Source organism: Coregonus clupeaformis, chromosome 27 (genome assembly GCF_020615455.1).
Source record: "Coregonus clupeaformis isolate EN_2021a chromosome 27, ASM2061545v1, whole genome shotgun sequence".
Classification (NCBI taxonomy): Eukaryota; Metazoa; Chordata; class Actinopteri; order Salmoniformes; family Salmonidae; genus Coregonus; species Coregonus clupeaformis.
This window is the reverse complement of record NC_059218.1, coordinates 31,619,692-31,634,112: the sequence shown is the minus strand read 5'-3', so window position 1 is coordinate 31,634,112 and position 14,421 is coordinate 31,619,692. Positions and strand designations below refer to the sequence as shown.

General features: G+C 45.5%; 1 pseudogene; it reads left to right on the top strand.

Annotated features, from left to right (window-relative positions):
• The first annotated feature begins 3,657 nt into the window (after positions 1-3,657).
• Positions 3,658-10,690, top strand: LOC121541200 (annotated as a pseudogene).
• The last annotated feature ends 3,731 nt before the right edge of the window (positions 10,691-14,421 follow it).

Genomic DNA, 14,421 nt, shown 5'->3' with positions numbered 1-14,421 from the left:
TGAGCTTCATGATTAAGTCCAGGACATTCTCTCACAGCATTCGAGAACGGTGGACAGGTAAGATAGGCTATATAGATCCACGCCTAGTGTTTTTTTAATGAAAATGTTATTTCTCTATAATAAAAAACTATAAATAGATAATACTAATTTGATAAGTATGAAAATGTACGCTCTGGATAAGAGCGTCTGCTAAATGACTAAAATGTAAATGTAAATAATAGTGTGAAAAAAGGGTGTAGTTATTTTACAGAACAGTTGGTCATATCTTTACAGGGTTACAGGTGGAATGTGAATGAGTAACAAACAGTAGGCCACTATTGTGTCATGCTGTACTTTCCTGGCAGCATTTTGATGAGTTTAAGAGCTAGATTCAATCAGTTCTGCACGAACCCATAAATAACTAACAACTGCATAGCAGTTTCATGGTTTATATTTAGCTGATGTCAGAGCTGTCAAATCAGCAAGCAGCCTTGTTACAAGTTCGAACACTAGAATGTGTGTTGAAATCTACACCTCGATTAGCCTGAAATGAATCCTTATTAGCTGCCAAGTGTCCATGTGCAGCGGTAGGACGGAGTCAGGCGCAGGACACAGAACTGAGTAAAGGACGTACTTTACTCTAAAAATAAACAACACTGATTTCCACGCAGGGAAAACAAACCAGCTCAAATAAGTCTTAGGCACAAAACAAAGAACAAACACGCACAAAACCATGTGGGAACCAGAGGGTTAAATAGGGAAATAATATAATGTAATGGGAACCAGGTGTGTACAATCAAGACAAAACAAATGGAAAAAGAAACGTAGATCGGTGGCAGCTAGAAAGCCGGTGACCGCCGAACGCCGCCCGAACAAGGAGAGGCACCAACTTCGGCGGAAGTCGTGACATTATCCTTACAACAAAACTGCTATTTAGTTGTTGGTTATCGCTGGAACTGATTGAATCTAGGCCTATGTCTGTACTCTGTAAAAATAAACAATCAGAGGGGGCCCAACTCAAAAATATTTAGTAACTCAACGTGGTCTCAGAGTATTTTGTATTATTCTGTACGTAAATCTGAGACACTTCATTTAGTATCATATATTACGTTTCTGGTACAGCGCATTTGGAAAGTATTCAGACCCTTTGACTTTTTCCAAATGTTGTTACGTTACAGACTTATTCTAGAATTGATTAAATAGTTTTTCCCCTCATCAATCTACCACAATACCCCATAAAGACAAAGAATGGGCGGCAGGTAGCTTAGTGGTTAAGAGCATTGTGCCAGTAACCGAAAGGTCGCTGGTTCTAATCCCTGAGCCGACTAGGTGAAAAATCTGTCGATGTGCCCTTGAGCAAGGCACTTAACCCTAATTGCTCCTGTAAGTCGCTCTGGATAAGAGCATCTGCTAAATGATGTAAATGTAAAAAATAGGTTTTTCGAAATTTATTTAAAATCTACGGAAATTTTACATAAGTATTCAGACGCTTTACTCATTACTTTGTTGAAGCACCTTTGGCAGCGATGAAAGCCTTGAGTCTTCTTGGGTATGATGTTACAAGGTTGGCACACCTGCATTTGTAGAGTTTCTCACATTCTTCTCTGCAGATCCTCTCAAGCTCCGTCAGGCTGGATTTTCAGGTCTTTCCAGAGATGTTCGATCGGGTTCAAGTCCGGGCTCTGGCTGGGCCACTCAAGGACATTCAGAGACATGTCCCAAAGCCACTCCTGCATTGTCTTGGCTGTGTGCTTAGGGTCGTTGTCCTGTTGGAAGGTTAACCTTCACCCCCAGTTTGAGGTCCTGAGCACTCTGGAGCAGGTTTTCAACAAGGATCTCTCTCTGTACTTTGCGCCGTTCATCTTTTGCTCGATCCTGACTAGTCTCCCAGTCCCTGCTGCCACACAGCATGATGCTGCCACCACCATGTTTCACCGTAGGGATGTTGCCAGGTTTCCTCCAGACGTGACGCTTGGCATTCAGGCCAAAGAGTTCAATCTTGGTTTCATCAGACCAGACAATCTTGTTTCTCATTAAATTTTAGTCATTTAGCAGACGCTCTTATCCAGAGCGACTTACAGTTAGTGAATGCATACGTTTTTTTTAATGTTTTTTTTTCATACTGGCCCCCTGTGGGAAACGAACCACATCCCTGCCGGCCAAACCCTCCCCTACCTTGGATGATGCTGGACCAATCACTTGTGCAGCGCCCATGGATCTCCCGGTCGCGGCTGGCTGCGACAGAGCCTGGACTCGAACCAGGATCTCTAGTGGCACAGCTAGCACTGCGATGCAGTGCCTTAGACCACTGCGCCACTCGGAAGCAATCACACCCCTATAACTGGGCTAATAACTCACTAACTAGCAAAGGACATGAACAAATGTATAAATGTGCACACATCGCTCCATGTAGCTCTCGCTTTGATCTTAAAACAAGTGCATCTATTCTCGACCGCTCGTGCTGTAAAAACAGTCCAGTTCAAAGTGAATGGCACAGATTCATATTTGACATTGGTCTATTTGCATATAAGCCTACTGCAGCTCTGATTGGTTATGGCGCACCGTTCTGTGTAGAGGACAGGCCTGAGTATTGAAAATGGCTAATTTTGAGTTGATTCGATCACAATTCCCACAGTAAAGGGAAACGTTGATAGTGTTAACTAACGGGGAAAACTCAAGAAAGTTGAGTGAAGTTCAAGCTCTGCTTCTCTTTGCAGGCTGATATTTCTTCTGTGCAGCAGTCCTGCGTTCCCATCTTAGAGGGAACATTGGTCATCAATGGTCAGCACGGTTCCATTCTGTGACCATGATTGCATAACATCTTAGAAGTTAGAAGGAAATTGTTTCCCGATGTTTCTTAAATTAATGTTTCTCTCCATTGCCATGGAGTTAGCATTCATTTTGAATGGCAATATCATATGTTAGTCACTGTTACTCAACCCTCTCATTTGCATACTATGTTCATAACATGAAAAGATTATATAGAAATTGAAGATGTTGTCTTGGTCCTGGTACCTTGTTTTGGCCTTGTTAAAATAAATCCTTTCTGTGTTTCCTGTTGGATCATTTGAATGATGATAAAACATCATGCATCGTAACATATTTATGGGAGAGATGTGACTTAAGTCGGCACAAACACCTTATGTTTATGACAACCTTATGTAGGCGTTATGACAGAACATTCACTAAAGTGTTTCCAAATGTACTTTTACAGTGATTATTTTCTTGATGGGGAATTACTTTAATCTGTCATCCAGACATTTAGGATAGCTGATAACCTACAGGTGGCCTATTACAGGTGACATCCCTATGAAAACAACTGTAGCGGCCCAATGACCAGAGCAGCACAGTGGCCCCTCAGATGAATGGCACATGGACATAGTGTGAATGCTGCTAGAGTCAGGGCATACTGTATACATTTGCCATTGGCTAAGTCTGCTGTCAATCTCCACCACCCACAGTGCCCTCTCATTCAAACTACAAACTACACTGAGTTTATCCCAGTGGAACCTGATCTGAAAGATGAATTCATAATAACTTGGTTTGTAAAGCGCTTTCATACGTCAAGCTCAAATCACCAACCTAACGCCACTTTTAACACTTTCTCTTTCCTGTAAAAATCCCTCAACCAATGTCCATTCAGGTTTTGCAGGTTTTGTGTGCGTTTTCTATTAAGTAGCCTGCATACCTGCAGACATTCAAGACATATTTATTGAGCTTCATGATTAAGTCCAGGACATTCTCTCACAGCATTCGAGAACGGTGGACAGGTAAGATAGGCTATATAGATCCACGCCTAGTGTTTTTTTAATGAAAATGTTATTTCTCTATAATAAAAAACTATAAATAGATAATACTAATTTGATAAGTATGAAAATGTACGCTCTGGATAAGAGCGTCTGCTAAATGACTAAAATGTAAATGTAAATAATAGTGTGAAAAAAAGGGTGTAGTTATTTTACAGAACAGTTGGTCATATCTTTACAGGGTTACAGGTGGAATGTGAATGAGTAACAAACAGTAGGCCACTATTGTGTCATGCTGTACTTTCCTGGCAGCATTTTGATGAGTTTAAGAGCTAGATTCAATCAGTTCTGCACGAACCCATAAATAACTAACAACTGCATAGCAGTTTCATGGTTTTTATTTAGCTGATGTCAGAGCTGTCAAATCAGCAAGCAGCCTTGTTACAAGTTCGAACACTAGAATGTGTGTTGAAATCTACACCTCGATTAGCCTGAAATGAATCCTTATTAGCTGCCAAGTGTCCATGTGCAGCGGTAGGACGGAGTCAGGCGCAGGACACAGAACTGAGTAAAGGACGTACTTTACTCTAAAAATAAACAACACTGATTTCCACGCAGGGAAAACAAACCAGCTCAAATAAGTCTTAGGCACAAAACAAAGAACAAACACGCACAAAACCATGTGGGAAACAGAGGGTTAAATAGGGAAATAATATAATGTAATGGGAACCAGGTGTGTACAATCAAGACAAAACAAATGGAAAAGAAACGTAGATCGGTGGCAGCTAGAAAGCCGGTGACCGCCGAACGCCGCCCCGAACAAGGAGAGGCACCAACTTCGGCGGAAGTCGTGACATTATCCTTACAACAAAACTGCTATTTAGTTGTTGGTTATCGCTGGAACTGATTGAATCTAGGCCTATGTCTGTACTCTGTAAAAATAAACAATCAGAGGGGGCCCAACTCAAAAATATTTAGTAACTCAACGTGGTCTCAGAGTATTTTGTATTATTCTGTACGTCAATCTGAGACACTTCATTTAGTATGATATATTACGTTTCTGGTACAGCGCATTTGGAAAGTATTCAGACCCCTTGACTTTTTCCCAAATGTTGTTACGTTACAGACTTATTCTAGAATTGATTAAATCGTTTTTCCCCCTCATCAATCTACCACAATACCCCATAAAGACAAAGAATGGGCGGCAGGTAGCTTAGTGGTTAAGAGCGTTGTGCCAGTAACCGAAAGGTCGCTGGTTCTAATCCCCGAGCCGACTAGGTGAAAAATCTGTCAATGTGCCCTTGAGCAAGGCACTTAACCCTAATTGCTCCTGTAAGTCGCTCTGGATAAGAGCGTCTGGTAAATGTAAAAAACTGGTTTTTCGAAATGTATTAAAAAATAACGGAAATATTACATAAGTATTCAGACGCTTTACTCATTACTTTGTTGAAGCACCTTTGGCAGCGATGAAAGCCTTGAGTCTTCTTGGGTATGACGTTACAAGGTTGGCACACCTGTATTTGGGGAGTTTCTCCCATTCTTCTCTGCAGATCCTCTCAAGCTCCGTCAGGCTGGATTTTCAGGTCTTTCCAGAGAAGTTCGATCGGGTTCAAGTTCTGGCTGGGCTCTGGCTGGGCCACTCAAGGACATTCAGAGACTTGCCCCAAAGCCACTCCTGCGTTGTCTTGGCTGTGTGCTTAGGGTCGTTGTCCTGTTGGAAGGTTTACCTTCACCCCCAGTCTGAGGTCCTGAGCGCTCTGGAGCAGGTTTTCAACAAGGATCTCTCTCTGTACTTTGTGCCATTCATCTTTCGCTCGAACCTGACTAGTCTCCCAGTCCCTGCTGCTAAAAAACATCCCCACAGCATGATGCTGCCACCACCATGTTTCGCCGTAGGGATGTTGCCAGGTTTCCTCCAGACGTGACGCTTGGCATTCAGGCCAAAGAGTTCAATCTTGGTTTCATCAGACCAGAGAATCTTGTTTCTCATTACATTTTAGTCATTTAGCAGACGCTCTTATCCAGAGCGACTTACAGTTAGTGAATGCATACGTTTTTTTGTGTTTTTTTTTTTCATACTGGCCCCCCGTGGGAAACAAACCCACATCCCTGCCGGCCAAACCCTCCCCTACCTTGGACGGCGCTGGACCAATTGTGCGCCGCCCATGGGTCTCCCGGTTGCGGCAGGCTGCGACAGAGCCTGGACTCGAACCAGGATCTCTAGTGGCACAGCTAGCACTGCAATGCAGTGCCTTAGACCACCTCGCCATGGTCTGAGAGTCCTTTAGGTGCCTTTTGGAAAACTCCAAGTGGGCTGTCATGTGCCTTTTACTGAGGAGTGGCTTCCTTCTGGCCACTCTACCATAAAGGCCTGATTGGTGGAGTGCTGCAGAGATGGTTGACCTTCTGGAAGGTTCTTCCATCTCCACAGAGAAACTCTAGAGCTCTGTCAGAGTGACCATTGGGTTCTTGGTCACCTCCCTGACCAAGGCCCTTCTCCCCCGATTGCTCAGTTTGGCCGGGCGGCCAGCTCTAAGAAGAGTCTTGGTGGTTCCAAACTTCTTCCATTTAAGAATGATGGAGGCCACTGTGTTCTTGGGGACCTTCAATGCTGCAGACATTTTTCCATTCCCTTCCCCAGATCTGTGCCTCGACATATTCCTGTCTCGGAGCTCTATGGACAATTCCTTCGACCTCATGGCTTGGTTTTTGCTCTGACATACACTGTCAGTTGTGGGACCTGATATAGAAGTTGTGTTCTTTTCCAAATCATGTCCTATCAATTGAATTTACCCCAGGTGGACTCCATTGAAATTGTAGACACATCTCAAGGAGCTCAATTTCGAGTCTCATAGCAAAGGGTATGAATACTTATGTAAATTATGCATTTCTTTGTAGATATTGTTTTGTGTTTGAAAAAATTCTAAAAACCTGTTTTCGCTTTGTCCTTATGGGGTATTGTGTGTAGGTTGATGAGGATTTGAATTTGTATTTAATCCATTTTAGAATAAGGCTGTAACGTAACAAAATGTGGAAAAAGTCAAGGGGTCTGAACACTTTCCGAATGCACTGTATGTATTAATTTGTGGATGTCCATCATCCTTTTTGTTTGATATGTTATGAATTACAATTCATATAAAATGTTACGAATTGAAATTGGTACAATATGTTATGAATTTGCTAAATGTACAATATGCTATGAACTTACAAAACTTATGATATGTTACGAATTCCAATTTGTTTTGGCTAACATTAGCTAGGTGGCTAACACTAACGTTAGCTAGATCTAGGGGTTAGGGTTAGGGGAACGGTTGGCTAAAAGGGTTAAGTTTAGGGTTAGTGTTAGGGGAAGTGTTAGCTAACATGCTAAGTAGTTTCTAAGTAGCTAAAAAGTAGTAAGTAGTTGCTAAAGTTGTCCATGACAAGATTCGAACATACAACCTTTAGGTTGCCAGACGTTCTCATTATACGCTTGACCAAACACCCTCCATTGATTTTTGCCTTAAGTCACCTTCTATCTTGTGTAACCATAACAAAACATAACACATCATACTAATCTGAGTGTCTCTGATTTACATTAACTATGTTATGTTTAGTCTATGAGACCAATCTGCATAACTAGTTCCACAGCCTTTTTGATTTATGTGAACTTATTAAATACTGAAGTTTGCTTTTGCAAAACACATTTTTCAGTTGATCGCACAACAAATTTGGGTTCCTGAGACCTGCAACTTAAAATACTGTGTTGGCTGAAGATAGATGTGTTCTCATTGACATATTTCCTAGTGTGCCGTTCAGAAAATACTTGTCATGGACTTATTTACAATTAAAATATATATTTCAGAGGTTATAATATGATGCATTTAACCAGATACAGCAGAACATGTGGATTTGTTTTCATTATTAGTGAGATTGGTTAGTCAAGATAGATTTGAAAGAACCCACTTTCTGGTCCAATAATTGGACCATGCCTGAAACTAGAAAGAATAATCGTGGAATATACAGTTGGGAGAACAAGTATTTGATACACTGCCGATTTTGCAGGTTTTCCTACTTACAAAGCATGTAGAGGTCTGTAATTTTTATCATAGGTACAATAAAACAAAAATCCAGAAAATCACATTGTATGAGTTTTTAAGTAATTAATTTGCATTTTATTGCATGACATAAGTATTTGATACATCAGAAAAGCAGAACTTAATATTTGGTACAGAAACCTTTGTTTGCAATTACAGAGATCATATGTTTCCTGTAGGTCTTGACCAGGTTTGCACACACTGCAGCAGGGATTTTGGCCCACTCCTCCATACAGACCTTATCCAGATCCTTTAGATTTTGGGGCTGTCGCTGGGCAATACGGACTTTTAGCTCCCTCCAAAGATTTTCTATTGGGTTCAGGTCTGGAGACTGGCTAGGCCACTCCAGGACCTTGAGATACTTCTTACGGAGCCACTCCTTAGTTGCCCTGGCTGTGTGTTTCAGGTCGTTGTCATGCTGGAAGACCCAGCCACGACCCATCTGCAATGCTCTTACTGAGGGAAGGAGGTTGTTGGCCAAGATCTCGTGATACATGGCCCCATCCATCCTCCCCTCAATACGGTGCAGTCGTCCTGTCCCCTTTGCAGAAAAGCATCCCCAAAGAATGATGTTTCCACCTCCATGCTTCACGGTTGGGATGGTGTTCTTGGGGTTGTACTCATCCTTCTTCTTCCTCCAAACACGGCGAGTGGAGTTTAGACCAAAAAGCTCAATTGTCGTCTCATCAGACCACATGACCTTCTCCCATTCCTCCTCTGGATCATCCAGATGGTAATTGGCAAACTTCAGACGGGCCTTGGAGTCTGTTTGATTGAGTGTGTGGACAGGTGTCTTTTATATAGGTAATGAGTGGAGAACTGGAGGGCTTCTTAAAGAAAAACTAACAGGTCTGTGAGAGACGGAATTCTTACTGGTTGGTAGGTGATCAAATACTTATGTCATGCAATAAAATGCAAATGAATTACTTAAAAATCATACAATGTGATTTTCTGGATTTTTGTTTAGATTACGTCTCTCACAGTTGAAGTGTACCTATGATAAAAATTACAGACCTCTACATGCTTTGTAAGTAGGAAAACCTGCAAAATCGGCAGTGTATCAAATACTTGTTCTCCCCACTGTAAGTACAACCCTAATTTACAGCCATCAGTCCATATCACTTAATATTTTCCAACTTGTCTCAACTCAAAATGTGAATTGCATGAAACACTTTGCCCAAAAAGTTGGTTGAGGTCAAAAAAGTTGTGGAACTAGTTTCCAAATATGTTTTTGTTGGGCCCCCTTGAATGTTTTTATACGGTAGCCAACAACTATAGGCATAAATTGATTCCAGGTATGTTGTTCAGCTAGATCTTAGAAGCATACTGCTGGGGCATTTTTGCCCACAAACAAACTACTATTGTGATTGCTAAGTCTTCCTTTTCGGTGTGTCTGCAGGCAGGTCTGATCACCATGGCAGCAAACATGACAGTCCATCAGCAGGTGGCAGCACCTTCTATAAAGGGCTGGAAGAGTGGCCTCTTTGACTCCTTTCAGGACATGAGCGTCTGTGAGTATCCATGGGACATCATAGCCCCTAAGCTTAAGGTATTCTGTCTTTAAAAAAATCGGCACAACCTATAAGAGTTGCATTGTTGTTGCTCTCTCTGTTGATGAGTGGCGCAGTGAGTGGCGCAGTGGTCTGAGGCACTGCATCGCAGTGCAAACTGTGCCACTAGAGATCCTGGTTCGAATCCAGGCTCTGTCGCAGCCGGCCGCGACTGGGAGACCCATGGGGCGGCGCACAATTGGCCCAGGGTAGGGGAGGGAATGGCCGGCAGGGATGTAGCTCAGTTGTTGTAGGTTCGATTCCCACGGGGGGCCAGTATAAAAAAAATAAAAATGTGTAAGTCGCTCTGGATAAGAGTGTCTGCTAAATGACTAAAATGTAAAATATGTTTGTGTGTGTGTGTGCAGGTTGCAATGAATTCTGGTGCTGTCCTTGCTATGCCAGCTCCACAACGGGAGAGTTTGGAGAGAGTACCTATCTGCCCTTAATGGACATCATAGGCCCTGCTTTCATGGTTGCTATTGGGGTGCCCATCATTGTGCCACCTGCAAGTCTGTCCATGCGGGTTGCTATACGCCACAAATATGGCATTCAGGTTAAATGTTTCCCTTTACAAATAGACATTGCATAAATGGTATTGTTGCAGATACAAATGTTGTGATTGGGGTAGTATGTTCTGTTTACTTGTGTGTGTGTGATAGTGTTAAACAAGTGTGTCTGTGTGGGTCCACAGGGAAGCCTCTTTGAGGACATCTTGACGTCCTGCTTCTGTGCCTGTTGCTCGTGGTGTCAGATGGCCAGGGAGATCAAAGAGCACAAGAAGGGCTGCACTTTCATAACCACCCAGCCTGTGGCCATCCAAGTGCAGCCTCAAACCATGGCCACCTCAAACGTGTCCTACATGACCAACCAACAGGGCTACATCATAACCGGCCCACAGTCCCCCAACCAACAGAGCTATGTCATGACCAGCCCACAGTCCCCCAACCAACAGAGCTATGCCATGACCGGCTCACAGTCCTCCAGCGGGGTTAAGATGCCCCCTGATATGATGGCAGGTGTCATATGAAGATGGCATCTGACCAACATGTCATTGCAGGCCCTACACAAATGACGACTTCTGATCCACCTGCCTATAACCCTGCTGTCATGTATAACCATATGGTGAACACCACTTTCTCCACCGAACCATACAAATGCTGAGCTCTGCTGATTAATCTAATCACTTTCTGATAGCTGGCCTTGCTGTAATGTTCACAATCAATGAATGAATTAGATTGCTGAAAATTTGTTTTAATATGATTTATAGTCTGAGGTCTATTTGATGGTAATGACCACTGCTCATTGTCTTGACATGTAATAAAGTCATTTATATTGAGTTTCTCTTCTATTGGAATGTTACATCATTTATAATAAAATATCTGGGTCTAATAGAATAGACTGCCTACAGGAGAATCAATTTACATGAAAAAGTTGTCAATAATAAACATGTTTAAATAAACATTTAGAGGCAGGAATTGTTAAGCAAATGCAAGTGTTGGTTCATGAAAGTAAAACATTTTTGTGGGGGGGGGGTCTCGGTTAGGAAGGGGATTATTTAAGATACTCTTTGAAGAGGTTGGATTTCAGGTGCTTTCGGAAGATGGGCAGGGACTGCTGTCATTGCAAACAGCTTCTAGTAAAGATAAGGTCAAGCGTATTGCCTGCCTTGTGAGTTGGAGGGGATTGGGAAAGGGTGAGGGCAAAAGAGGCAATGAGGGGAAAGAGAGAGTTGGGAATAAATGAATCGAAGGCAAACGTCAGGAGGTTGAAGTCGCCAAGTACGAAGAGCGGTGCACCATCGTCAGGAGATGACTTATCAAGGTGTCAAGCTCATTGAGGAACTCTCCAAGGGCACATGGTGGGCGATAGATGACAACAATGTTAAGCTTGAGTGGACAATGACAGCATGGGGTGGATGTATCAACAATCATCTGCAAGTTAGGAGCAGTCAACAGTTCACACACCAAAAAGGCAGCACTTAAAGTACACTGAATAAAAACGATATATACAACATGGAGCAATTACAAAGATTTTACTGAGTTACAGTTCTTATAAGGAAATCAGTCAATTGAAATACATTCATTAGGCCCTAATCTATGGATTTCACATCACTGCCAATATAGATATGATGTGACCACCATTTGCCTCATGCACTGCAACACATCTCCTTCACATAGAGTTTATCAGGCTGTTGATTGTGGTCTGTGGAATGTTGTCCCAATCCTCTTCAATGGCTGTGCGAAGTTTCTGGATATTGGTGGGAACTGGAAAACGCTGTAGTACACATTGATCCAGAGCATCCCAAACATGTTCAATGGGTGTCTGGTGAGTATGCAGGTCATTGAAGAACTGGGACATTTTCAGTTTACAGGAATTGTGTACAGATCCTTGTGACATGGGGCCGTGCATTATCATGCTGAAACATTAGGTGATGGCGGCGGATGAATGGCACAACAACGGGCCTCAGGATCTCGTCATGGTATCTCTGTGCATTCAAATATCCTTCGATAAAATGCAATTGTATTCATTGTCCGTAGCTTATGCCTGCCCATATCATAATCCCACCGCCACCATGGGGCACTCTGTTGACAACATTGACATCAGCAAACCGCTCGCCCACACAACACCATCTGCCATCTGCCCTGTACAGTTGAAATACGGGATTCATCTGTGAAGAGCACACTTCTTGTCATGCCCTGGCTCTGGGACTCTGTTATGTTGAGCCAGGGTGTGTTGTTTCTTTGTGTTTTGTGTGCTAGGGTGATATTCTAGTGCTTGTGTTTCTATGTTGGCCGGGGTGGTTCTCAATCAGAGGCAACGTGAATCAGCTGTTGCTTGTTGTCTCTGATTGGGAACCATACTTAGGCAGCCGTTTGGGCATTGTCATGTGTGGGATCTTGTTCCGTATGGTTTGTGTTGTAACCAAGGACTTCACGTTTCGTATCGTTTGTTGTTTTGTTCGTGTGGTGTTCTCTAAATAAATAAATAAAGTATGTTCACATTCCACGCTGCGCATTGGTCCTCTCTTCCCGACGATCGTGACAGAAGATCCCACCATAACTGGACCAAGCAGCGTGTCCAGGAGCCAACGCCAGAGGTGACTCTGAAGGATATCAACCTCGACTGGGTCAAGCTGCGGGAGGAGGAGAGAGGCTGGACTTTGGAGCAGTGGAGCAAGAGTCTGGCGAGAGCCATGGAGGCCCGGCCCACGGGGAGGAGAGAAGCCCAGAACATTTTTAGGGGGGGGCTCACGCCGTAGACGACGGGGCAGCAGGAGGCCACCAGGTTACGGGAGTCACTGGTCACCAGGGGGAAGGAGGATGTAGAGGCACGGCGAGAGGTACTGGGGTGTGTTGCCAGTCCGGTCCGGCCCGTTCCTGATCCCCGCGTAGGGCCAGTGGTGTGTGTCCCCAGTACGGTCCGGCTTGTTCCTGTCCCTCGCACCAAGCCTGTGGTGCGCGTCGCCAGCCCGGTCCGGCCTGTTCCTGCCTCTCGCACCAAACCAGTGGTGCGCTTCGTCAGCCCGGTTCGGCCCGTCCCTGCTCCCCGCACCAAGCCAATGGTGCGCGTCGTCAGCCCGGTCCGACCTGTTCCTGCTCCCCGCACCAAGCCAGTGGTGCGCCCGTCAAGCCCGGTTCGGCCCGTCCCTGCTCCCCACACCAAACCAGTGGTGCGCCCGTCAGCCCGGTTAGGCCCGTCCCTGCTCCCCGCACCAAGCCAATGGTGCGCGTCGTCAGCCCGGTCCGGCCCGTCCCTGCTCCCCGCACCAAGCCAATGGTGCGCTTCGTCAGCCCGGTCCGGCCCGTCCCTGCTCCCCGCACCAAGCCTGTGGTGCGCGTCGTCAGTCCGGCACAGCCCGTGCCTGTTCCACCGGTGCCTGGTCCGGCACCCGGTCAGCTGCTCCACTCCGGAGCTGAGCAATCCGCTCCACCAGTGTTCAGTCCAGCTCCGGCCAGCAGGGCCAGACCGGACCAGGGGCGCTTTGGGGGGTTAGAGAGGAGTGGGGGTCATGCCCGAACCGGAACCGCCTCCGAGGAGGAATGCCCACCCGGCCCTCCCTGGTCGGTTTATGTTTGGCGCGGTCGCAGTCCGCGCCTTTGGGGGAGTACTGTCACGCCCTGGCTCTGGGACTCTGTTATGTTGAGCCAGGGTGTGTTGTTTCTTTGTGTTTTGTGTGCTAGGGTGATATTCTAGTGCTTGTGTTTCTATGTTGGCCCGGGGTGGTTCTCAATCAGAGGCAACGTGAATCAGCTGTTGCTTGTTGTCTCTGATTGGGAACCATACTTAGGCAGCCGTTTGGGCATTGTCATGTGTGGGATCTTGTTCCGTATGGTTTGTGTTGTAACCAAGGACTTCACGTTTCGTATCGTTTGTTGTTTTGTTCGTGTGGTGTTCTCTAAATAAATAAATAAAGTATGTTCACATTCCACGCTGCGCATTGGTCCTCTCTTCCCGACGATCGTGACAGAAGATCCCACCATAACTGGACCAAGCAGCGTGTCCAGGAGCCAACGCCAGAGGTGACTCTGAAGGATATCAACCTCGACTGGGTCAAGCTGCGGGAGGAGGAGAGAGGCTGGACTTTGGAGCAGTGGAGCAAGAGTCTGGCGAGAGCCATGGAGGCCCGGCCCACGGGGAGGAGAGACGCCCAGAACATTTTTAGGGGGGGGCTCACGCCGTAGACGACGGGGCAGCAGGAGGCCACCAGGTTACGGGAGTCACTGGTCACCAGGGGGAAGGAGGATGTAGAGGCACGGCGAGAGGTACTGGGGTGTGTTGCCAGTCCGGTCCGGCCCGTTCCTGATCCCCGCGTAGGGCCAGTGGTGTGTGTCCCCAGTACGGTCCGGCTTGTTCCTGTCCCTCGCACCAAGCCTGTGGTGCGCGTCGCCAGCCCGGTCCGGCCTGTTCCTGCCTCTCGCACCAAACCAGTGGTGCGCCCGTCAGCCGGTTCGGCCCGTCCCTGCTCCCCGCACCAAGCCAATGGTGCGCGTCGTCAGCCCGGTCCGACCTGTTCCTGCTCCCCGCACCAAGCCAGTGGTGCGCTTCGTCAGCCCGGTTCGGCCCGTC